Raw genomic sequence first — 26,619 nt, 5'->3', positions numbered from 1 at the left:
TAGATACTCTGACGTTATTTTGATTGTAGACACGAAGGCATGGACAGGTCACAGATATCTTGGCCATGACTGGTCACGAGCGAGCATGGAGCGGATGTCTCACGTTCGTAAATATAAGAGCGTTTCAAAAGCAGTTTTTATTCGGTCAGGAACGCTGTTTTTCCACAGTCAGCCATACAATAGACATGAACGCGCATGTTGCCCAGGCGTATCTTTGCGTTGGTGATTTTGTTCTCGAAAATCGCTGTCATTGCAAAGCGCCAAGAGACGGTGCCGCTGTAGACGCCGACGGGTATGATGTTACAGTCCACGATCTTTAGCGTGATTGTATCAGTGATAATAAGACATTGAAATATCGAGCACGCATGGAATGCATTTTACGAAAAGGGCCATTGCTTTTTGTCTAGCTTTCCTTTCACAACTTTGCTTTAAGCAGTTGGTCTTCCTGAAGACTGACAGGTCACCGGATATCTTTCAAGGTGGCTATCGCATTGAGAGACCCATTTGTGCTGCTGTTGTTGTTTTATTCCACATATATATGGTACCACACACACACATTATCATTCTTGGTGATTGCACATACAGGGGAGGAAATAACTTACAATGTACTGACGTCTTCTTTTCTATCTTCTCGATCAATGCAGTTCACCTAATCAACACGTCTTTATGGTCGCTTACGAGCTTCGACGTTAACTTGCTGCAACCGAGTGACGCTATTCTTGTTTTGTGGCGAAGAAAAAATTACCGCCCGCCTTTTCGCACTGGCGAATTCGAGAAAATTCGCCGCAGAATGGGGAGGGTATCATCATCATCATCATATTTTATTTCCTTAAAGACCCCACAAGGGGGTATTACATAAGGGGTGGATGTACAGGATATAAAAAACATTTGCCACATAAGGGGCTGGTATACAGGATATAAAACTTTTGCTACATTCAAAATATAAAATATGCTACATAGGTGTGGGTATGTACATTGCCATTAAGTTTCACTGACAGAGATGAGTTGTTACATTTTTAGTGAAAGTTGATGGGCAGGTGATTGTGACGACGTGGTTTGGGAGGTCGTTCCAGTCCTTCACAGCACGCGGAAAGAAGGATGCGGAGAAGGTAGCAGTCCTAGTGCGGTAACGGGAGACTTGGAGGGGGTGGCTGGTGCGGTGCGTAATGTACGTCGGAGGGATGACGTACGGAGGATGGTTGAGGGGCGAATGAAACAGCTTATGAAACAGGGAAAGAGTGCCTATGCGGCGTCGAAGGGCAAGTGGCTGCAATCAAGATTGGGCTTTTAAGGATGAAACACTGATGTCATAAGAATATGACGAATGTATGAATCGGACTGAGCGATTTTGAATTGATTCAAGGTCATTGATTAGGTAAATTTCAGGTGGATTCCATATAGCAGAGGCGTATTCCAGTTTTGGCCTGATGAGGAATGTGTATGCGAGAAGTTTTACGTGTTGAGGTGCGCAACGCAGATGACGTTTCACGAATCCCAATATTTTGTTTGCAGATGAGATAATGTTTGTGACATGCGCATTCCAAGTTAGATCGGCGGACAGTGTGACACCTAGATATTTGAAACGTCAGTGTTGTCAAATCGCGTCAGTGTTGCGTGATTGGTATGATCGGGGCATGCTTAATTTTTATTTCGTCTTTATTATTCTTATTTATTGAACGAACGAGAAGCATTGCCTTCAAGGCCAAGCAAAAGCCAAGTAAAGACGCCCTTGACTGCATTCCGAACGCGCGATGCAGTGTCTATACATATACGGGGTGACCAGTGAATGGTTGTGCAGCACAACCACAAGACAAAGCACATAGACGGACCAAGCGCTCAGTCCATATCTGTTCCTGTAGTTCGCGTTGTTTCTCATTTGAGCATGAACCTTCAGCATGAACCAACAGGCCCAAATAAGCACTCTAGACCAGTCAAGGTGGTGAAAGAGCGCCGTGTACTACTGTGTTCAGGTGCGGCAAAATGTAACGACCGTTTTCATTGAAACCAGAAAGAACAAAGTGAAATAAGAGTGGGTATATGCGAAGTTGTATTCTGCGCTTTTATTTTTTTAATTTATTAGTTCCACGCGTTTTTTTTTTGGGGGGGGGGGGGTATGTCTATCTCCACAATTCTGTTCGCATTCGTCTCGTGACGATGCAAGAACGGGTTGCGATGTGAAATTCTGTGGGTAAAATTTGGGTGCAGGGCCCTTTTGAGATTAAAGTTGTAAGATGGGCTCCTTGGTATTTGGATGAGAGGGACAGAGCAGAGATGAGAAGGACAGAGCAAAAAAGTAAAAAAAGGACACAAGAAGGCTTCTCGTACCATATCTTTGCGGTACCATTTATATTCAATATGTATACTCATCAGTCACCAGGTTATTTATTGATATACAATACAAAAAAACTATGAACCATCTCCCTGTTTGTGGTGCGTGGTGCGTACGGCGTTGACCCGGTTGAAACGAGTGTAGACGTGGGTGCTGGAAGAACGGTTTGAAGTGAAACTTGTTGTAACGTTTACTCGAGTAAACGTTTGTTTCAAACGCAAAGAAACGGGATGCGGGACGCGTTGAAGACGCTTGCGCTCGGCTTCCTTGGCTCGCATCTCGTTGGTGTTACCTGCGCGCCACCCGTATTCTCGAACGCGATCGGTGTTCTTGACTCGTACTCGTCGGTGTCACTGGTCTTCCACTGCCAATGCTTGCATTTGGCTTCGCTGGCTCGCGCCTCGTCGGTGTTGACGTCACCATTGGCGAACGTGATCGGCTTCACCAAACCTCGTAACGCCGGCGACAGCCAGGAAAGGTACGCGCATACTATCGGAAAGCATGCCGTGACGGCTTCCCGCCCGTCGGCGTGATCGCGCGGCAAGCAGCGGGGCACTGTCCACTTTTCGATGCCGCGAGATTCTTGATGTACGCGCAGCGTGTGCACCCGCCGGCTCGCGGCTTCGGCTCACCGACAGATGGAGAGGAGTGGCACGGGTGAGATGATGCCCACGTGAGGAGTGGGCTCTAGTGGCTCTAGCATTGCGAGTGGTGGAGAGGGTGAAGTGAGAAAGAGCTGACACTCTGCGAGCGCGCGGCCAGCGAGGGAAAGAGACGTCACCTCGTAATGCTGGAAGGGCGTGGGCTACTTCTTGGCACCGCTCCAACACCTGAGGCGTGGGGAGCGGTGTGGACGGAGGGACAGCGTTACACAGGCTAGTCAAAAAGCTGCTTCGCTTCTAATTAACAGAGGTCACTTTGTGACTTCAGGGGTTACCTTGTGACACGCGCTCGGTTTTCTTTGTTTTGTTTTATGTCTCATGCCCCGAGCAGGTGCTACCGAAAAGCAATCAACAACCTCGCCTGACATGCCGTGCCACCTAGCGGCAGCCGGCTAAAGTTCCCGCACTCCTGAGCGACTCTATTAGCCCCGAGAACGAACACTGGCGTCGCTGCGGTCGCGGCAATGTGACGTCACGGCAAGGACTTGCCTGCTCCGCCAGCACTTGCCTTTTTCTGCGCCCGCCGTGTACGCGCTCTTTAGCGATACCGTGACTACTCCTCAATGTCGTGACGTAAATTTCTTAAGATACAAAATGCAAGGTTTCACAACTCGTGAAAGGTATTGAAGCTGTAGGAAGTTTCTATAATTTAGCTTAGGATCGGCAGACTACCGTCCGAACGGAAAATTTACTGGGAAAATGGTGATGCAGGAGAAGACTTTCCTTGTTTTTTTCGCGTACACGAGGGAATAAGTGCTAAGAATATATGCTAAGTGGTACTAACGTGATTGGAACTAGGCATAGACTCCACAATTAAAACATATCTGTACCGAAGTATCAGAAATAAAATTGGGACATTTTCAATTGACTAAATACATTGCGCTTTACCGTGCAAGCTACGTCGCATCTGAAAATAATCTGAATGATTTGACAGAACTGCACTTGCTCTATCAGGAGACATTACATGAATAGGACTCTCATAAGCCCTCACTTAACATATTCTTCAAATAAACAAAACAACACTGCCACACACACAATGACTTGAAAAATAATGAGATATTGTACATTTACTGGGATCATATATATCAACAGGTTTCTTCCCAACTTTCGCCAGAGATTACGTAGTCCTATACCCTGATTTGTGTGAAATGCTGGAGTGTTCTACCTCCGCGTGACAAACCCTAATGGGAGCTTCATGTGGGAGCCCCGCTGATAGCAACGCTTTCAACGCAAACGTCATAAAGTTCAAATTAACTTCTTTTATTTTTCTCCGTGATGTAAAAAAACTCAGTGCAAAGGGCACACAAAAGAAGGACAACACAGATTGTCCTGTGTCCTCTTTCTTTTGTGTGTCGTCTTTTCCGTTGGGTTTTTCATATCATGGAGTTAACCAACTCGCCCAGTTATGTATACGAGGGTGCAGGAATTTTTTTTTAATGGCGCACTCATCGACGTGACTCATGCAGTGACGTAATCAGGAGATGGCGCACTGGGCCTGTGCTCTATCCCCAAAATATTTCCCCAAGCGAAGAGAAAAATGACCATTTCAAGGGGGTACCCATCTCCCCAGAAAGAAAAATCAAGCCTGTAGGCTTCTGGGCCCTTGTAATAATGAAACCTTCACCTCGATGAGGCGACGACTGGTCTCACACGTCATGTCCACTAATAGGTAATCTACTACAAGGAAATTCAACATATGAGGCGGCTATCTAAAGTAATAGTTGGGAGCACCACCGCACCGCTGCTACGATTCTGCAGGAAGACAGAATCCTACCGCACTGAATTTCCGTACCCAACTGAAAACACTCTTAACCTCAAAATTTCTCTCAAGTAAAGCTGGAAAAAATATTGTGAGAGATACGGGAAGCTAAACAAAGGGCTGAATGAGCAAGTACACGAGAAAAACACACAACAGCGGTGGTTGTATTCTGGGGCGAGCGTGTTCCGTTATATGTAGCGAGACTCGATACTGCTCGCGAGCGCGGGCCTTGACGTACATGCCTGTGAAAGCACTGTCCGTATTTACGTGGATTCCTCCAGTACAAATTATTCTAGTGGAAGGGAAGCCCTGATATCGCGGACTCCGAACTAATCACCCATGCACATATACAGCTAATAATGTAGATAAGGGGTTTTGATTTCTTCTCAAAATCACTTGATTATGCGCCAATGAATTCTTTGTATTCAAACATAAGCGTGTTCTTGATTTTCACACCCATCGGAATGCGGCTTTAGGCAACGAATGGAATCCATCATCGGCGTTTCAGCGCGACACAGACCTTTTCACTTTTTTGACATTGCTACACGACCCAGCACATGATTGTGCAGAAGCAAAATTAAACCTTTTATTGTTTTACCTGTAACATTACCAATTCTGTTTTCTTCATAGCTTGAGACAAGCAAAAAGCGGTCGCAAACCGCGGAACAGTGCATGAGACGAGCGTAGGCGCGTCGCGGCTGGCATCGAAGAGTCCGAGCCGTGACGTCATCCGCCAGGCGGCGCCACTCGAACTACTCGGGGCTAATAAGCGCCGATAGGTTGAACGATGTTCTAACGCGTATTGTTGAAGCACCGCAAACTTCGTGGGCTTGACCCGTACGTAAGAGAAAAGCAGCGGAAACAGGTATGCACTTCCGACTGCTGATATGTAGCCTAAAAATAAATTGTAATACATATTTATTGAAGTCGCGTTTGTTTAAATGGAGACAATGGCTCAGTATAAATTAATAAACTGCGCTCTGAAAACGTAAGTTTCTCTATCGTAAGTTCATTGTTAGCGAAGGAAAATCAAAGTTGAAGTTTTATTTTAAAAATTTGTGCTGATGTGCCAGCGTGTGACGTCACAAATTTAAAAATCTATTTTTTCATATTTTCGTCACATATGCGCAACAAAATCATCTGTAACTTCGTAAGTTAGGTATATGGCACTAGATGACAGTATATTTCACTTTTGGCGATTATAAGCTACCTAGGACCCAGTAGGCGCCGTCAAAATTCATTTGAAGTCATGGTGTTCGGTTTGGGAATCTCAAGGTGCGTCTCCACCCACATTTTCTTTTCACTTCTTTCCTCATAAACCAAGCATCGTCTTGCGGTAAGAGTAGTGTTTTCGAGACTGTAAAATTGCACTTCACTATCGCGTTAAAAACCTTTTTTTTTTAATCTATTTAGTGTCCTTTCAATGTTATAGAAGCAAAACCGAAATGTTTATGACCTCGTGGGGTAACTTGGAGACACGCCAACCAACTGTCACAAAGTTACCCCATTTGTGCTTAATTTCAATTATACGCTGTTTGTGGATTTTTAGCAGTGTTTAAGAGAGATGAGGAGTTATAAAATGAAGCTTGGCGCACGGCCGTATATTAAAATCATACCCAAGAAACGCTGAATAATGCCGTTCACTTTCTTTTGAATAAATGGTCATTCGGGAGCAGCGTCTGAAAGGTTCACGAGTGCTATTAATACACCTATCTTTTTTTCTTTTTTTAAGTCTTCATCTACACATTACTTTATCTATATTTGTGTTTTCACTTACGTTCATTATTCATCGGAACACCGTCTGTTTGAAGACCAAGGAGGCTTGGTGCTAAGTTGTCCGACCAGCTCAAAAGGTTGGTCGTCAGTTAACCTGTTTTTACGGCTCAGGAGAAGTAGAGCTGTTTGCTCTTGCAATCACAGTGTCTTTATTTGTCTTTATTTGGTTTGACTTGCGTTGTGTGCAGAAGTCGTACCTCCCCGACCAACTCGAGAAGTGTCAGATTTCAAAGATGGCAACTTTTCTGTTAAGAAGTGGGCAAAGTCTTTCATAAAACTCCACCGAGGTATCATTCAGTGGATGCAGAAGTAATTGACACGTTTTTTTTTTGTCGTCTAGAGAAAGAGCTATATGATATTCCGGACAAAAATATTGTTACGTGAGTAACGAGTCAATGTATTGCAAATATATTTACAAAATATATTTGCAAGAGCTGTTGCAGCGCTGGTCAGTTTGGCTCCGAGCTCGAGTAGCAAGTGACTTTAATCCTCTTCGTCGGGCGCACGCGCGCATTGACAATATGCATTGCGGCAGCCTACATGTAGCAATATTTTGCACTTCGACGACACAAATGTACAGGATGATCCAGGGAGCCGAAAATTCATAACCAGAAGAGGAGCTAAGGATAAATAAAAAAGTGGAAACGCATCGAAAGCCTGCATGTCCTTCGGTTATGGTTTGTGAAAGTGTTGCGGGAGAGTTGGCTCCGCTTTACGTCAACTACACAGCATAAAAGCTTTGCCTGCGACGTTGATACAAAATGGACCAGATGGGGCCTGGTATATTCCTACAGGGTTGGCTTGATCACCAAGTTTTCGAAAGAGTTGTTCATGTCAACTATGCTCCCCATATTTAGAAAACAAGGTGACCCAAGAGCTCGCATCGGGGAGAATTTGTGTTCCCGAACCTTGCTATTTAAGCTTCATGCTTTCCATCCCGATGCGTACTCCAGCGACGCGTGTCTCTCATGCGGACACATGGCGACGCTCGCACACGTGCTCTGCAGCATGGGAGTGTAGAAACGCTCATCTTGACTTTACGTAGCTCAAACAAGAGGTTCCTCAAAAGCTCATTTCTCGCTGACCAGCAATTCGCCGTCCAGCAGGCCCACGAAGCTGTCGCCTACCTGTCGATGCCGTGGGAGACGCCCACTACGCACTAAGCTGCAAGACAAAAATAAAGTTTTTCCATTCCATTCTACATTAGCTTCGCTTTGTATGTGCGAAGAAAATAATTTAAATCTCATCGCGCTTCCAACGAAGGCGATTCGTCTGCTGCAGTCTCGATGTCGCCGTTTTTCGTAGACTGAAAATAATTTGGCTTTCATTTTTGGCGGAATATAAAGAGTCAACAACGGGAAGCCACTGCACATCCGTGCCAAAGGACGAATTCCCTTTGACGATCAGACTGGGGGACAAAAATGGCAATAAAGTTGGAGGAAAGTAATAAAGGGACTGTCTACCGCTCTGAAAAAGTTGGTCATGGTGCAAGTGAGAAAATCGTTCACCACATCGGCGGCAACGACATGGTGTGATCACGTCACAAAAAAGAAATTATAATTGGAACTTGGTGTTCAAAGGCGACGATAAAATTACCGCTAGTGTCACTCAACATGCAGCGATGTGGTCAATATACTGGTAGGACAAGAAATCTCCGCGGATAGATTGTTTCCGCTTAAAAAAACATCGCAGCCTATCCAGGGAATGAATGATGATGAGTGGGGCGAAGCGTTCGTCTATTCGTCCGTCTGTGCGTCCGTTAATCCATCCGTGTGACCATCTGTGCATCCGTCCGTGCGTACGTTCATCCGTCTGTGTGCCTGTCTCTGTCCGTCCATCCGTGCATCCGTGCGTCCGTCCATCTAATGAACACTTCAAGTACCGCCATCTCGCTTCTTTTTATCATATATTCATCGTAAACAAGTACCGCCATCCAGCGGACAATCCAAGGACTAAACGAGAATATGTACCACATTTGTGCTGTCAGCGCTTTGTTAACATCGAGAGCCTGATAACGACGCCGTGCTACGTTTTCTGTAACATGTGGGCACGCGGATATGTGCCCGAGGGCGGGTATGTGCCACAGGTTACGCACAATGACAACGCGGTACGCACAAGTGACACCATAAGGAGTTTCACCCCTAAAATAAACATGTATAACTTGACATTCTGTATTAATAACTTGCAGCAACATTGGGTTCCGCCATAAACTAACCTTTCCTCTTATTCTCTCGCACATTCAAATAGGCGCTCGGTGGCGCTGCAGGCGGTGTGTTTGCTTGCCTGCCTGTCAGCCTGCAAACGACGTCCGCCGCCACTCATATGAACAACAAAAGAGTGTGTGCGTGCCTTAAACGACACTGAGGTATTTGTTTTGTTAATAAACTAAACTTGATGAAGCTTGCAAAAACCTCACGTTTTCACTTTCACCGGCAGTGCTATTGTCATCTCCTTCACCGAGCAGTGTTGTGGGCATTAATTCTACTGATTGAAATAGACAGAACGCAGATAGAAAAATTCTATTTTAAAGATTTCTATTCACTTTCCAGAGAAACCGATGCAATGTTAGATACTTCACATGGTATACTTTATATTGCGACACAAAAGAGGAGAGCTATGAAGGACGGTAGACAGTCCCTTTAAAACAAACTTGAGTCAACATTCCCGAAGACACGGTTTTTCTCCTGGACAAGACCAAGGGTTTCCAACGACTTCCTCAATTATTTTCGAAGAAAACTTGAAATCCATGACAGATGTCGGTGTCGTCTTGGAGAAATAAAAAAAAGAAAAGAGGTGACTGGAAACAGGCCACCATGAAGAGGAAGATGCTCAACGTCTCAGCGGGGAAAAGCTTATTGGTTGCCGAGGTAGAAGAAGCCAGCAGGAAGCGAAAACCAACAACTGAAAAGAAGGACTGCTCTTCCTCCAGTATCAGAGCTAAACGACCTACGAAGAGGTTTTCTCTTGAGGATGACAGCGCGAAAGAAAGCAGTGATAGCGAATCGTCATCATATGGTCAGCACGGTCACAACAAAAGGTGGTCGGAAGGAGGTATACAAGTGACTCCGAGGTACACTCCGGAAGACTTGACAACCTATCGGCAACAGACACTCCTATCAAATCTGTGATTGTAGGTACCAGCAACGTTTCGGAGGTCCGCGGTTCGGGTTCCGCGGAAAGCATCTTCAAGAGGGATGACTTCGTCGTAGTAAATTTCGAAAGCCAACTTTTCCCGGGAAGAGTGACAGAAAGCAAACTTGACAGGTACGTTGAAAACACTATGGAGGGGATTAAAAAGATTGAAAAATGGCCGGACCACGGAGAATATATTTTGCACTCAAAACAAAAAATGTTGTACACAATCGAATCCCCTAGGCCAGTCTACGCAAACGAGGCATATTTGAGGTAAAATACCTTGATAAAGGAGGTATATGAATCAATATTTTTTGTAGTACAACTGTAACGTACGTTGCTACACCAGAAACCAAATTTTCGATAACGCGAATCAGGTTTTTATGCGGTAAGTTTAGGCCATCCCTTTTTTCCCAGCCATAATAAGCAATAAACGTTGCCACAGAAATGCCCTTCACAACGGTGCAACTTTGTGACAGCTTGTAACCTGAATATAGCCGTTTCTATTAGCGATGAGGGTTGTTACCTTCATCGTCGTGCGAGTGAAGGTTTTAGCGAACGTACGTTATGCCACTATTCATGTTCCTTTGTGTTTGTGTGGTTATAATTGTTCAGCGAAAGAATGAAAGCGTATAAAATCTATGATAAAGTAATTATTTTTATGGCATAACAGTGTTATCCAATGTGTTACAATATCCATTGCAATTTCATTATGCAGTCGACTGCACACAGGGATTCCCTAATTGAACAATTCAAAAGCAAAATCAACCGCGAGCAAGTAATGGTGCCCGAGCTGTAATATACAGCTTGGTGAATACATGCCCACGGGGGTCACATATGCCTTCAATTTATTGCTCTCTCTCATGTGGTGCTGTATTGGTTGAATTTCTCGCTAGCGACAAAAGCGCAACCCACTGACATGAGTGCACATGGTCGTTATTGCAGCTACGGCACATCGAGTTCTGCAGCAGTCCATGGGCTGCTGGAAAAGACACCAAGTATGCGGGCATGAGCCAGTGAGCTACTAAGATATGCTGTACAAACACTCCACCCAAAGGCCTGGGCAGTGGAGGACGAATACTGCAGCGCTTCGGTATCCGGATCGGGTGAACGAGACGAGCGCCATAATGCTGCAGAGGAAAGAAGACTACGTCATTGTTGCAATAAAGAGTTATACAGTCACCTCATGTAGTTTCCTGAAAACAAAGGACTTGAAAAGTTGGATAACAGGAAAAGTGTTGCAACAACGCAGTCGGGGAATAGGCCACGCCCCATCCTGCCCCATCGCCAATCACACGCGTGTCTGCGGCGGTGGTTGTCGCTCCGAAGTTGTCATGTTCGTTGGGCGGTCGTGGTGCGAGGATAGTACCAAGAAGTTCGCCACTACCATCAAAATCGAACGATGAGAGACATATTACGAGCCAGCTAGAGGGCACAAGACACTTAGCGAACGCTTTGCCCTACCTTAAGGTGAAACCCATGCCTCGGCGTACCCCATGCTGGACTTTTTTAAATTTTGCTCCACGTATTTCGAGGCCGAAGCGAGTCCAGCTACAAGTACAGGACATCAAAAAAAGCAACAATACCTTTGATAATATTACCGTTTTCAGCAAAAGTGTTGAGCATGTTTTCTTTTACACCAAACGGTTATGGTACCTGAAACTATAACTGAGCCTTAAATGTCGGTAATGCGCAACAGCCTCACAGAATACATTTCTCGTCAGCGCGTTTGTTGCCTGTTGAAGCGGTAATACTTGCAGAAATATTTATTTTCCCTGCTAAGTACATAAAGATAAAAACAAGTGTGCTTTGATACTTTTGTGAGAGCCAGAAAGCCATCAATTTAACAGTTCACACGGATATATATATATTCACGATGTAAGAAAAAAAGGAAGGTTCTTTATAGGAAGGCGGCTATTCTTTCTCTCATCCGCGGGGTGAAAATCATGGGAAAAACGCATTTGGACGGGCCCCTTATATAACGGCAGCAAATCACGAGACGGATGTTGTTCGTACGTGGAAAACGCGTTCGCCAGCTAGTCGATCGTGCACGACCACCTCCGATAGGAACAGCCGCGGCCGCGCGCGTGCACGCAGCCACTCCGCGTGCCGACTCCACTCGTGACCGCGGCTGTCGACTCGACATCCATCATCGGCGGCGGAGGTCCCGTGGAGGGCGCGCAGAAAGCACCGCCGGTTGGGACGTCCCGCGCAAGTCTGCTTTCGCCGCCGTGAGACGACACTCGAGACTGGAAAAGAATGCGGTTTCTCCTTGTTTGTTTTTCTTTCTTCATTTTTTATTAGCGCGCCGGGTCGCGCATCGGTCACTGCGGTGGTGCACCCGCGCTATCGCGTGCATCTCGAACAACAACAGCGCGGCGCATGGCCCGTCGTATACACCGGGCTTGGGAGACTAGCAGGTCGCGGTACCTGCGGGGCGTCCTTTGTAACTTGCAATCGTGGTAAATCAACAGGTTGCTAGAATATGCGCCACGTCGTGAACAGCTTTGGTGAGGTGATCGCAGTGGCGGCACCGCGTTGCGTAATAGCTCCGCTAGTTGCGCTGCGTGTGCAGCACAATGGAACAAAGCCGACGGTGCCATTGACGGTTTTTACAATATCCCACGAACCGCATCTCCCCACCCAAATTATCGCTGCCTTTCTTTATACACACACAGACACACAGACAGACAGACACACACCAGCATATATATATATATATATATATATATATATATATATATATATATATATATATATATATATATATATATATATATATATATATATATATATATATATAAGGTATACGCTTTCAAAAAACTTCATTCTGTCGACGTTTTGATAAGAGCTGGATCTTCATCATGACGAAATTTACCAGGCTTCGATGCGCTTTTCTATAGTCGTCTTCTGAGCCTAGAGAAAGAAAAGTTACAAAAAATAATCAAGAAAAACTGAGTTCCCAAACACCACGTGCACATACTTGGACATACAAAGATCACGTGTTCTTTTTTAAAGAAATAAATAGAGAAGAAAAACATGTACATATTGATACATAACAGCCACTGCAGCTTCGAACTGACGCTGTAGTGGGCCCGGCATCGGAGCAATGTCATAGAGAAATATACTTTCGTAAAGAGGGACCACTCAAGCCTTCTCGCGGCTGAGCAAGCAAGGGTCTCAACAACTGCTAGATGGCGTACCCATGCCCATTTCTATTCGTCATTGAACACACGTGATAGCCGCCTCAGGAGAATTAACTACTGAGACCGAAGTGTGTCGTCGAAATTTTTTCAGGGAAAAAATTTCATTGATTTTTACAATTCTCCATATCGGCTCTACATCGTGTCCTGGTTAAGGCGCTTAATTTGCCACCACAAAAAATCAATAAGATATCACTAGAAAGGGTTTTCTTCTGAATTTTGTTTTGCACCAAGGGTACACACTCATGTGATTTATATGCACATGCATTCCCCTTGTGGAAGCATGGGTGTGTAACCTAGTGGTAAAGGCACTCGCTTTCAGAAGCATGAGGGTACAAGTTCAAATCCCAGCATCAAGTCCCAGCAACTCTTTCTTGTTTCGCTAAATACGTTATCGGTCTCACCAGCTGCTCATGGCGCTGAAAGCAGCGCAGTGGCTCAGCCCTCGGGCCTAAGGGATGATGATGATATTGTTACGGGGGTGAGAGAATGAATGAAATAAACATATTTACAAAATATACAGGGAGAGTCAGAGGCAGCTGCAGCCAAGATGGAAGAACAGCAGCAACAACAACACGAGCACGGTCGCTTTCATCGTCTTCGTCGTCTATGATGCTCTTTCTGTCCGACGTCGCGTAACATATAACCCCCCGCTGCTGGCAGTGCCGTCTCGGCGCCTAAAGGAGAGTAGGGTCATATGCGGATATGTACGGTTTGAGGCGGGTCACGTGGACGACGTCAGTAGCGGTTGCGGACGACGATGACTGACTGTCCAACGGAGCAATCTCGTATGTGACATCGGTAAGCCGGCGTAAAACCTTGTAAGGCCCCGAGTAGCGAGACAGGAGCTTCGAAGAGGCCAACGTGGCGGCATGGTGTCCAGAGGAGGATCAATGAACCTGGAGAGTAGGAAACTACTCTGTGATGGCTATCGTAGCGGGCCTTTTGAGAGAGCTGCGAGTCAAGAAGACGTTCCCGTGCGATTTGGCGGGCCACTTGAGCCCGAGCAGTGGCATCCCGGGTGTACTCTGTTACCGTTTGCGTAGTTGATGGGAGAAGAGTCTCGAAGGGTAACGCTGGATGGCTGCCGAACAATAAATAGAAGGGGGAGAAGCCAGTGGTATCGTGGCGTGACGAATTGTACGCGAATGTCACATAGGGCAAAGTACTATCCCAATCAAGGTGATCTTTGGAAACGTACATGGAGAGCATTGTTGTCAATGTTCGATTTAGGCGCTCGGTAAGACCATTTGTTTGTGGGTGATAGGCCGTAGTGAGCTTGTGACGCGTCGAACACGAGTGAAGGATGTCACTTAGTACTTTTGAAAGAAATGAGCGACCACGATCAGTCAGCAGCTGTCGAGGAGCGCCATGGTGAAGAATTACGTCATGAAGCAAGAAGTCCGCGACGTCAGTGGCACAGCTTGTCGGTAACGCTCGTGTGATAGCGTATCTTGTGGCGTAATCAGTGGCTACGGCTATCCACTTGTTTCCAGTGAGAGAAGTAGGAAATGGTCCAACGAGATCAAGACCGACGCGATAGAAGGGAACGATGGGTATGTCTATTGGTTGGAGCGGACCAGCTGGTGGCAAGGTGGGATGTTTGGAGCGCTGGCAGGACTCACATGCACCAACGTATCGGCGCACAGAAAGGTAAAGGCCTGGCCAGAAGAATTTACACCGCACGCGATCGTACGTGCGCGTGACCCCGAGATGTCCCGCGGTTGGGGCGTCGTGAAGCTGTTCAAGTACAGCGGAACGGAGTGTCGCAGGAACTACGAGTAGTAGCTCTGGTCCTTCGGCGCTGGTGTTGCGTCGGTAAAGAATGCCATCGTGTAGAACGAACAAGTGTAGCGACGGGTCTACGTGGGGCGAGCGTAGACTCTGCATGATAGACCGCAAGTCAACATCGCTGAGCTGCTCCTTGCGTATGTCGGTGAAAGCCAACATGGCGAAGACGCAAGGGTCAGAATCATGTGCTGAAAGGTCAGGTGGGTCCACGGGGTGACGGGATAGACAGTCGGCATCCTGGTGCATCAGGCCAGATTTGTATGCGACGTCGAAGCTGTATTCTTGTAGTTTCAAGGCCCAACGGCCAAGTCGTCCTGTTGGATCTTCAAGGGACGACAGCCAGCACAAGGCATGGTGATCTGTAATTACCGAAAAAGTGCGGCCAAACAAGTATGGTCGAAATTTTCCGACTGCCCAGACTAGTGCGAGGCACTCACGTTCTGTAATGGAAAACTTGCTCTCCGAAGGAGAAAGGAGGCGACTGGCATAAGCAATGACGCGATCTTGTCCTCGTTGCCGCTGGGCAAGAACAGCACCAATTCCATGTCCGCTGGCATCGGTACGAACTTCAGTATGGGCTGACGGGTCGAAATGGGTCAAGATGGGTGGGGAAGTAAGTAATGTTGTAAGGGTGCTGAAGGCAGTTGCTTGGTCAGTACCCCAATAAAAAGGCATGTCCTTCTTCAGTAGCTCCGTAAGTGGTCAGGCAATGTCAGCAAAATTCTTCACGAAACGTCGAAAGTAAGAACAAAGGCCGATAAAACTCCGTACATCTTTTGCGGAACGTGGTATGGGAAAATCTTTGACAACTCGAATTTTCTCAGGATCAGGTTGCACGCATCGAGCACTGACCAGGTGGCCGAGCACAGTAATTTCCCGACGGCCAAAGCGACATTTAAAAGAGTTGAGCTGAAGTCCTGCTTTCCGGAAAACCTCAAGAACAGCCATTAGGTGGCTAAGGTGGCTTTCGAATGTAGGTGAAAATACGATGACGTCATCGAGATAGCAGAGGCACGTGGTCCATTTGTATCCACGCAGGAGAGAGTCCATCATTCTTTCAAATGTAACTGGCGCATTACACAATCCGGATGGCATAACCTTGAACTGGAAAAGTCCATCCGGTGTGATGAATGCGGTTTTCTCACGGTCTCGATGATCGACAGAAATCTGCCAGTATCCTGATCGCAAGTCGATAGATGAAAATAGGCAGACCCATGTAGGCAGTCGAGAGCATCGTCAATCCACGGCAGTGGATACACGTCCTTACGTGTTACTTTGTTTAGGTGATGGTAGTCTACGCAAAAGCGCCAGCTGCCATCCTTCTTCTTGACTAGCACGACCAGCGATGCCCATGGACTGCAGGAAGGTTCGATGACGTCTTTTGTGAGCATTTCTTCAACTTCGTGCTGGATAACTTGTCGCTCAGCATTAGACACGCAATAAAGACGTCGTCGGATGGGGCTGGCGTCTCCAGTGTTAATCCTATGAGTTACAAAGAATGTCTGACGCAAAGGGCGGTCATCAAAATCAAAGATGTCGCGGTAGGATTTCAGCAGGTGCCGGATGTCAGCTGTCTGCGCTGGAAGAAGGTCCGGAGCGATCATCTTGTCGATGGTGGCATCCGCTGCGCTCTTCGAGGATGAAAACGGAGCAGAGGACGACGAAGATTCGGCAACGAACGCCGAAATGGCAGCATCTACAGAAAAAACTTTTGCCAAAGACATACCATCTGGGATAGTTTGAGCGCACCAGCTGAAGTTTAGGATCGAAGGGATGGTGTATTACCCGTGACTGTCAAAAGTGTGTGAGGCACGGCAACATTTTTGGCCAGCAGAACGTCAGCAATAGGTGTCAACATGTAGTCACCATCGGGAACAGGAGGGACAGATCTTAGGTTCACGTAAGTAACGGTTTGAGGTGCTAGGCGAACGTGATCTGCAGAACACAGACGGGGTTGAGCTGGTGTTGGGTCGTCATGGTAATACGGTAAATCAAGTTGAAGCATGCCGGTTCCACAATTAATAAGGGCAGAGTGGGCGGATAAAAAGTCCATGCCGAGGATAAGTTCATGGGAACATTTCTCGAGCACAGCAAATAGCACTGTCGTGGAGCGATCAGCCACACTTATACGCACGGAACACATTCCAAGCACAGGAAACGTGCCGCTGTCGGCGACCTAGATGAGTGGCACTGTGGGTGGCGTTAAAACTTTCCTAAGGCGGCAACGAAGTTCTGAATTCATCACTGATATGTGAGCCCCTGTGTCCACCAGTGCAACAACGGGTGTGTCATCTACTTCAACGTCAATAAGGTTGCGTCGAGTCGGCAGCATGGTCAGAGGATTTGGCGGGCAAGTGGTCGATGCAGCATCACCTCCGGGAGCTGCATCATCTAGTTTTCCCGCGGCAGGTGGTCAGTAGGCGACGTTGGTCGGCGAAATTGGGGCGAGCGAGACGATGGGCGACGGGAGGGCGGTGAACGGGACTGGTGAGCATGCGGAGATGGAGAGCGACGACGATATGGAAGCATAAAAGGAACGTCTTCACTGGTGGCCTGAGGTGATTCCCGGTAAGTTTGAAAGCGTCCATGATCCCTCTCTGGCCGATGGGGGTACCCATAGGATGCCTGATGCCAATACCACCGAGTGTTACAATGGCGGGCCACGTGTCCGATACGGTGGCAGTTGAAACGAATCGGGCGATCGTCAGCAGTCCTCCACTCAGCTGGATTGCTAGGGCACGCCGGAAGGTTTTGGCTTTGGGCATACGAAACATGGGGTCGACGACGGTTGATCGGCTGAGAGGGAGCTGTAGTGCACTCGGAGGCCAGTCCAGCATTGGAAAGCTCTTGTCGCACAATGGCGTGTACCAGTGGCACCATCTGAGGGCTAGAGTCACAGGCATGGGAGCACGTGGATGCAGGAGACAGAGCTTCAAGTTCACGTCTGATTATCTTCGTCACGTGTTCTGCAGTTAACGGCGTCTGTAGCGCAGGCCTGTCTTCGCACGACCAGGTTGCCGCTGTGTTTGGCATTCGAGTGAAATTATGGGCGATACGTCGACTTTTTGCGGCCTCAAAACGCTGGCACTCCTTGATGATGGCATCGACCGTGTTGCAGTCCTTGCATATGAGAAGGTTGAATGCATCATCTGCAATGCCTTTCAATATGCGAGCTACTTTTTCGGTTTCTTTTTTACCGTTGTCCGCTTTTCGGCAAAGGGCAAGCACGTCCTGTATGTAAGTCACGTAGGACTCTGATGAGGTTTGCGCACGAGATGCCAACTCCTTCTTGGCCGCTGCCTTTCTACCCACAGACTTGCCGAAAAGGGCGCGCATCTTTTCTTTGCACGCATCCTAGCTTCCCATTTCATCTTCGTGGTTCTCGAACCACACTTTTGCTGTTCCTTTCAAGCAGAACAGGATATTGGCTAACATAAGAGTTTCATCCCAGCGGTAATTCTTACTTGTACGCTCGTACAACGGCAACCATTCTTCGATGTCGACATCATCCGTGCCACAGAACGTGCCAGGATCTTTTAGCTGAGGAAGGGCAACAGTTGTTGTAGTCGCCTCGGCGGGAGCCGGTCCCTGGTTTGCCATGGTGGAAAAATCCAAGCGTCGGCCCCTGCGGAGCTCCGTTATATCGTGTTGTACCCCGCACCACCACCAAATGTTACGGGGGTGAGAGAATGAATGAAATAAATAAATATATTTACAAAATATACAGGGAGAGTCAGAGGCAGCTACAGCCAAGATGGAAGAACAGCAGCAACAACAACACGAGCACGGTCGCTTTCATCGTCTTTTTCGTCTATGATGCTCTTTCTGTCCGACGTCGTGTAACAATATGTAGGGTTCAACGTCCCAAAACCATCACATGAATATGAGAGACACCGTAGTGGAGGGCTCTGGAAATTTCGACCACCTGGGATTCTTTAACGTGCACCGAAATCTGAGCACACGGGTTTAAAGCATTTCCGCCTCCATCGGGAATGCAGCCGCCGAAGCCGGGATTCGATACCGCGACCTGCGAGTCAGCAGCCGAGTACCTTAGCCACTAAAACACCGCGGCGGGGCAGGACCCTAAGGGAGCGTCCGCTTTTTACGTAAGTATGTTTCTCTATGGCAATGATATGGCAACAGCAACGCGGACTTGACCGTGTTATAACCTATGCAAGCCGACTTCTATCTGTCACCGAGCGCAACTATTCAATTACGGAGCGTGAGTGATTCGCTCTTGCGTGGGCAGTCGCCAAGTTTAGAAGTTTCGTTCATACTTATACGGACGCCGATAACACGTCGTTACTGATCCCCACGCGCTCTGCTGGTTGGCTTCATTCAAGGATCCCACAGGATGTCTCGCTCGTCGGGCCCCATTCTTTATTCCGCTATACCCTGTTGTCACAAACGAGCGCTCAAAAAGACACGCGCCTTCGAATTCTAACCGCTACCCGAAATCGAGGCGCCAGGCTGACGCTCCAGACGTCAGCGTTAAAGAAGAAAACAAGCACCAAAGGACTCCTCCAGCGTCCTCCCCCTCGAAACGCGTCGCCGCCACCAGCCGACCAACCTCCTTGCATCCATCGCCGAGTGACCTCCAGAATCATTGAGAAGGAAAGCGTGAGCCACACCGTAGTTGCGTCACGTGTCGCAGACGGTTCTAGAAACATCTCGCCCCTTCCCCAGCCTTGGCTGTGCAGTGCACTGACGAAACGATTAGAAACATGTAGAACCAAGGGTGAAACGTATTTAAGGGAGCAGCGGTTGGTGGTGACTCTGCTGGTGATCAGAAGATGAAGGGTGACTTTCCGCCGGCGTGCAGAGGCTTGTGCTACAAGCAGGAGAAGAGTGTATGATTACCGTCAGAGGGCGAAGAAATGTTCTGCAGTCGCAGAGCGTGAGAGGCCGACGTGTTACCGGCGAAGAAGTTGGGTGATTGGAGTGCGGACATGTGAAGACGCGAGGTTTCCTGGAAAAGAAACTTCGGGGGCAGCGGAACGATAGCAGCACTGAACTTTGAGTGAGTGGTGGTACCTGGAAGAGAATCATTTCAACTTCGTTCCAAGAACTTTGAACTGAATAAGTTTGTCGATGCTTTAGTCTTTGAGTGTCTTGGTTGGTTAATGCGTGGGATTGCATTGTAGCGCGTGTCGTTGTTTGTGTCCGTTGTTTTGAATGTAGCTGGTTGTTTCGTGCAGCCCGTTGTTTGAGTGGTGACGTTTGTATTGCACTTTTTCCGAGTGCGCAAATTTGTTTGGGGTTTAATCTGCCGTATTTGAGAATATCAACTCTTGGCTCTGACTTGTTCTTTGGTCCACAATCGGTGTTCACTGGCGCGCCAAATAGGACCAAATTTAAATTGTTCGTGCTTTCGTGGTGCCGTTCGGGGGGTTGATACGTCGGCCTTTGGAATTAGACTGGCGATCGCTTCCATAATTAACGGGACCAGTGACATCTGTGGGAGAAGCAGCCAATATATCCTGAGTTCTGTCTGTGTCGCAGCTACTCATTCTTGGCAACAAACAACACCGGGATGCTTCTCTGTGAGCCATCATTGACAAGCTTGAGTCAATGCTTCACAACGCGTCTCTAAAGATGTTCCTGGTCAAAGGCAGGATACTCTACCGCCGCAACCTCGACACTTATGCTCTGACTATACTCCCCGTCATACCAGCACACCTCTGTTCGACTGTTCTCAACCAACTTAACGACGCTCTTTTGGCGGGCCACTTGGGCGTTCCTCGCACATACGAACGTCGTCGTTTCCTCCATGGTCTGGTCTTTCCCGTTCTGCTCGACGCTAAGTCGCCACTTGTGAGCCCTGCATCGCCGCATAAAGCCATCTTCCGTACCAGCATAAAGCCATCTTCCGTACCAGCTGGATGTCTTCAGCCGATCCAAGTTCCGACTGATTTTTTTTTTCGAGTTGGTCTCGACCTGCTTGGCCCGTTCCCGCTCTCCAGCTCAGGTAACAAATGAATTGATGTCGCCTCTGACTGTGCGACACGGTAAGCAATCACATGAGCACTTCCGCGCTACCGATGTTGATGACTTTCTGTATATACGACACCATTTTAGTACACGGAGCTGCACGCCAACTCCTCACTGACCGGGGCCGGACCTTCCTCTCGAGGCTGTAGTTGACGAAATCCCGCCCTCTTGCTTTACCAAGCACAAGTCTGCAACTTCGTACCATCTGCAAACGAATGGTTTTATACGGCTCACCTCAACAGGACGAACCTAAATGTTCTCTAAATACGTAGCGGTTGAATACCAGGACTGGGTCATTCATTTGCCATATGTGACGTTCTTACACAATTTCTCACGTCACGGCACTGCCGGCTATTCACCCTTCTATCTTCTATACGACCGAGAACTCCTGTGCCCTTTGACACCTTCCTGCCCTCTGTCACTGAACAAGCCGGCGAAGCCATCGCCCGAGACGACCACGCACGCCGACCCACCCGCAACCGTCTACGGGCCTCGCAGGAGCACTGAAGACAGCTCTACGATTGATATAATCGAAAAGTGCACTTTTCTCCGGGTTCCCTTGTACTTCTGTGGTCGCCCACTCGGCGTGTAGGTCTTTCTGAAATACTGCTCTCACGCCACACTGAACTATACCGCGTCGTTCGCCAGGTGACTGACGTTACATATGAGATTGTTCCAGCCGATCCAACGTCGTCATCGTCAGCTTCGAGCGACATCGTGCAAGTAGCTCAGCTCAAGCATTGCCTGCCTCCTTCCACCGCATGCGTGTAGGACAATTACCGAGATGGTGCTTCTACCGCCGGGGGGTTATGATACAGAACAGCCGCCGCAGCCTTGCTGCATGAAAAAGACGACGGCGGTTGCTGGCTGTCGTTGCACTGGTGTCATCTTGTTCAACCAGCACTCTGATTAATTAAATAACCTACCCGTACCATTACACATAGATGGTCCCGGTAGACTCATCAAGTAAGTACATTACTTTTGTGCATTGTCGAGCTCCACTTTTCCGGCGTCCCCTTCCTCATTTGTCGGTGGCGACTCGGCTTAAGGGGCATTCCATCTCTGCTACCAGCTGTTGCGACTCGTGTTCGGTGGGTCTTGTTGTAGCTGGCCTTACCGCCAGTCCCCTTTCAGCCCATCTTGCAGGAAGGAAGGCGCGTTCGTAAAGAGAAATTACACAGACGTTTGTAGAGAGATCAAGAACAGAGCGAGTTTGTCTGAGGCTCCAGCCGGTGTCAGCAACTCCCACCAATATGGTGTCCTGCCGCCACATAGCCCTGCCCTCAGAAAGGAGGTAACCGTTAACGGGACATACAACACACTTTTTTAAAGGGTGAGGACGAAAAGTCCAATTTGGGAGAACCAATGCACCACACCCCGGTTACTCGAATACTGGATTGTCGACGAGTGTGTAAAGTCGGTGACCTCTGAAGAGGTGGCTGCTGCAGTCAGGAACACTTGTCACCCCCAATGCCTCCGTCCAGGTGCATGGACGTGCCTCGTCGCTGGGAAAGTGTTTAGCCGCTCTATCCCACGCCGGCAGCACCGGGAAAGGAAACGTTGTTCGCGGCAACCGCACTGGATTTCCGTACACCATGCCCCGCTTCAGGCACGTGGGCCTACCAGAAAAATGGGTGTAGACTCGCACGCCCGAAGAGCAGCGAACTAAGGAGGAACTTTTCACCATTAAGAACCCCACAGATGCGTCGGCCATACGTTACATTTCAAGGCCAATCGTAATAGCATCTCCACCGGGGAAAAAACTCGAGGTACAATGTCCAGCAAGTACTGTGCAGAAGAATCTGTATCGCAGCTCGTCCTCCACTACTCTTGGCCTGAACACTGGATCCGATGATCTGCAGGACCATGGAAAGAGCAGCGCGCATGCAGGGTGAGGTGACCTCCTCCATCATCCTTCCCAAAAGGTCATGTCGCGTAAAGTGACTGTCTGCTTCGCTGAACCAGCACTTGTAGGCCTAAAAATTAGAAAGCTGCGCTGAAAACACAACCAGAAACAAGCAAGCATGGTCCAAATCCTCCACCAAGATTTACCAGGCTTACAGTAGTCGTTTCCCCAAATCCTGGTGTTAACGCTGTGGCCCTCCCATCGCAGCACCACAAGCAGCAACTCTTGAAAACACAGAAAAGCCACATAACTAGCACACAGACACACTATGTGCCTATACCTAAAAAACCATAATCAAGAATTCAGTGCTCAAGCCGGCCTCTGAGAGCAAGAATTGACTTGTGGCTTTAGTTACATTGGCCGTCGTTATTAAAAATAAGTTTGCGTTTGGCCCTATTGGCTCGAAACATTGCACCGCCAAAGATATAGAACTATTCCCGTGAGCATAAGAAATGAAATTGTCATGCTGCTCCAACATCAGGAACGCTGTTCAGCTGAGATCTGTCATTGCACTCATTACAGCGAGCATCTATTCCACGGACACGATAAACCTAACTGTATACCCCTTTCTGTCAGAATTCTTACAAAACGAATCCCGCAACAACTTTTCTTTAGTCGTTTCTTTACAGACCAAGACATGCAAAGAAAACCGTAAACAAACAAAATCAAGTGTCGTATGGCTCTACCAAAACTCACGCAAAGCAGAACAATAGTAATATTTTTCCCGCAGGCTTCCAGCTCAACTATTACGTTGTCGCTATTCAATGAATTGTACGTTCTGTCCTTATATTTCCTTGTGTTCACGCATGACACACAACGAAAACACCGCAAACTCCTTGCAAAGTCAGCCGTCCTAAATCTATCTGCAAAGGGGAAATCAACGCAAGAGTTGAGAAGGTGACCTTGTCCAACGCGCTGCGAGAAGAACCACGGGGTCCGAGCCTCGCAAAAACCTCGCACTCCGACCGCTTTCGTGCTCAATGCGCTTCTCTTTTATTTGCTCTCGGGCCGCTCTTACATTGTAGCCATTTGTCCTAGTCTGACGCTCACCAGCACCAATATGCTCGTTAGCTATCCTGCGTGCATATTCGTGATGATTTCCTATAGCAATTCATCATTCGACCACTGTCATGTAAAATGCGTTTTTCTTTCCGGTGGCTCGGACGCATACGATACAGAACCATCGACGGGCGTCGGCAGGATTTTCGTTGTGTGTGTGTGGGGGGGGGGGGGAGAATGCAACCCTGTGTTGTGCCATGGTGGGAGAGGAGCGGGGGCACGGGTGTAGCTTTGGGTGGGGAGGAGTGTTCGTGTTGTTTGATGGGTGCAAGTGTCCCTTTTGCCACGCCCTGCCGACGTGCATGAACCCGTCAGAGATGACAACAGCACTTTTTTTGTCATTCCATTCCGCCGTTTGAAGCCCTTTGTCAAATGCGTCGCTCTGATCGCGAGTTTTGCCTCAGTCTTGTATTTCAGTCACTTTCTTCGTTTGGCGCGCTTCTTGGTGTGGACTTGGAGCATTTCGTCCACCTCTCGCTTATTGACATTGTCTATAAGGCTGTAAAGTTAATTTTTGGCGGCATACTTTTTTAACCCCGCTTCTACTACCGCGTAACACTCACACATTGATTTGACTGCGAGCAACGCTTTCCTCGGAATTACCCTTTGAAGGGGCCCTGCAGTACTTCGTGAAAATATTTAGAAAACACTGCCTATCGATAGTCGAGGGTCCCGAGCACACGCGAGCTAGTGGCACGCAGCCTGGAATTGACAAATAATTCGCAAACTATAGAAACCGTTCCTTCTTTCTACAAATTATGTCGTATACCCACGGCAAATGAGCGTGTCCTTCCCCGTAACAATATGTACCCACACTCACGGCCACAGGTTCATTGGAGCATCGTGTGTTGTATAGTTACCGTGACCGCCACAGATTGGCGCTACATGCCCGCGCTCGCTTGTGGAGAGGAGGAGGGAACGGCTGAACATTTGATAACGTTCTGTAGAGGGCTTCGCCCTATAGCCGAAGATAATGGCGCTGAATTTTTCCAAGCATTGAGGTTTAGGGACAGTGAAGGCAAAATAGACTTTAAACGGGTAGAAAGAACTAGGAGGAGGCTAACTGATTAGTGGCTACAATCGAGGCACGAGTGAAATTCAATCCTTAAACACACAGTGATAGTACTTAACTTTATGGCTAGGTGGCGTGAGGCACCGCCCGATCGAAATGGCACAGCCGGATACATCCATCCATCCATCCTTCGCGATCACATTCGTAACGCGCAATCGTAAGCCACGTGTTTCGTGGTAGAAGCGCTCAAAATCATGACAGGCGCGTGATGTATCATTATTCCGTAGTGCCACCCCTCCCCGCTCAGCTTCCAACAGGCTCGTCGGGACGAGAGAAGAGACAATGCAATTACGGCGTGCGACAAATCTCTCTAACTCCACTTGCACTCGACTGAGTCTAGAATTTTTCGTGGTGGTCGATTCGCAAAGCAATAAACTTAGTCAGTGAAATCATTCGACCATTACTAGGAATAGTGCTGCGAGACCATTTTAGTCATTGGGAAAGTAAACAATTTCCACCACCTCGTAGCACCTACAGCCACGTCGTGTTTGGCTTGGTTCGTAAGAATGAAAACTGGCGACTGCCCATACCTACCTGATTATACTTGAGAAACGCGTATATATATATATATATATATATATATATATATATATATATATATATATATATATATATATATATATATATATATATATATATATATATATATATATATATATATATATATATACGAGGGTGTGATTTATATAACTGAAAAAACGAAAAGCTCTTTGCAGAACTGTATCTCGCAGGAAAATTTTATATCGGTGGTACCAAGGCCACTACAAAATGCCATGTGAAAGATACTTAACTCAGCCCCTCATCCGGTCATATATATATATATATATATATATATATATATATATATATATATATATATATATATATATATATATATATATATATATATATATATATATATACGAGGGTGTGATTTATATAACTGAAAAAACGAAAAGCTCTTTGCAGAACTGTATCTCGCAGGAAAATTTTATATCGGTGGTACCAAGGCCACTACAAAATGCCATGTGAAAGATACTTAACTCAGCCCCTCATCCGGTCTGGTCGTACATAGCACAACAAAACACCTAGGCCCCCGTTTAGCAATCTTAAAACTAGTACGTCAACATTCCCTTTTTGCATATGCAATAACTATCAAATAAATTACCAGAAGAAGTAGTTAACGCTAATACAACATAATCTTTTGTTCAATTTTTAAATAACTTTTAGTTTCACATGTAAAGTTATGCTTATACTGAGCAGCACTGTTGGCAGTAGATTCTTGCGATCACTTTTTTTATGCAACTAACCTCATGTGTTTAATTGTTGTATGTACATGTTTTCTCTTTGTTATAATATTGTATGTTTGGAACTTCGAAGCACATTGATTAATGTTTTCTTTCATCGTTGAGTGTAATGTACGTATACTCTACCAATTATGTCAGCGACAGCTGTAATTACTATTGTTGGTATTGTTTATGTTTCATGATGCTCCCACTCCTGCTTGGGCCCGAGTACGCCCTGCAGTATTGGTAAATAAATAAAAATAAAATAACGTGAGACTTTTAATGCTCCTTACACGTTACGCGCTCTCCTCGCACCAAACTCATTTTGCTCGTTCGGAACACATGAATGGTCGACTATAGCCTATTTGTCCCTTTCGCTCATATACAAAAGATGCAATCAAATGCCCTCTTTTATTTATCATGTCTTGCGTTCCGAATGCGGCGTCTTCAGGGGGTTAAGAGTATACGTTGCACTGTACGAGTGCGTCTGGCGGATCTTCGTGAACCAGAAGAAGAAGTTGCCCTTACTGCATAATCACAGGTAGGACAAACACTGAAGTAGATGTCAAAGCCGTACTTGGATAAACAAACAATAAGAGAAAAGAGAGAGAAAAAAACGAATGGAATAGATAAAATATCTAATACTAATCAAATAGTGATTGCTATTCAGTAAT

This window comes from Rhipicephalus microplus, chromosome X (genome assembly GCF_043290135.1).
Source record: "Rhipicephalus microplus isolate Deutch F79 chromosome X, USDA_Rmic, whole genome shotgun sequence".
In the NCBI taxonomy this organism is placed as follows: domain Eukaryota; kingdom Metazoa; phylum Arthropoda; class Arachnida; order Ixodida; family Ixodidae; genus Rhipicephalus; species Rhipicephalus microplus.
The sequence above is the reverse complement of the archived record's forward strand: the minus strand, read 5'-3'. Positions refer to the sequence as shown.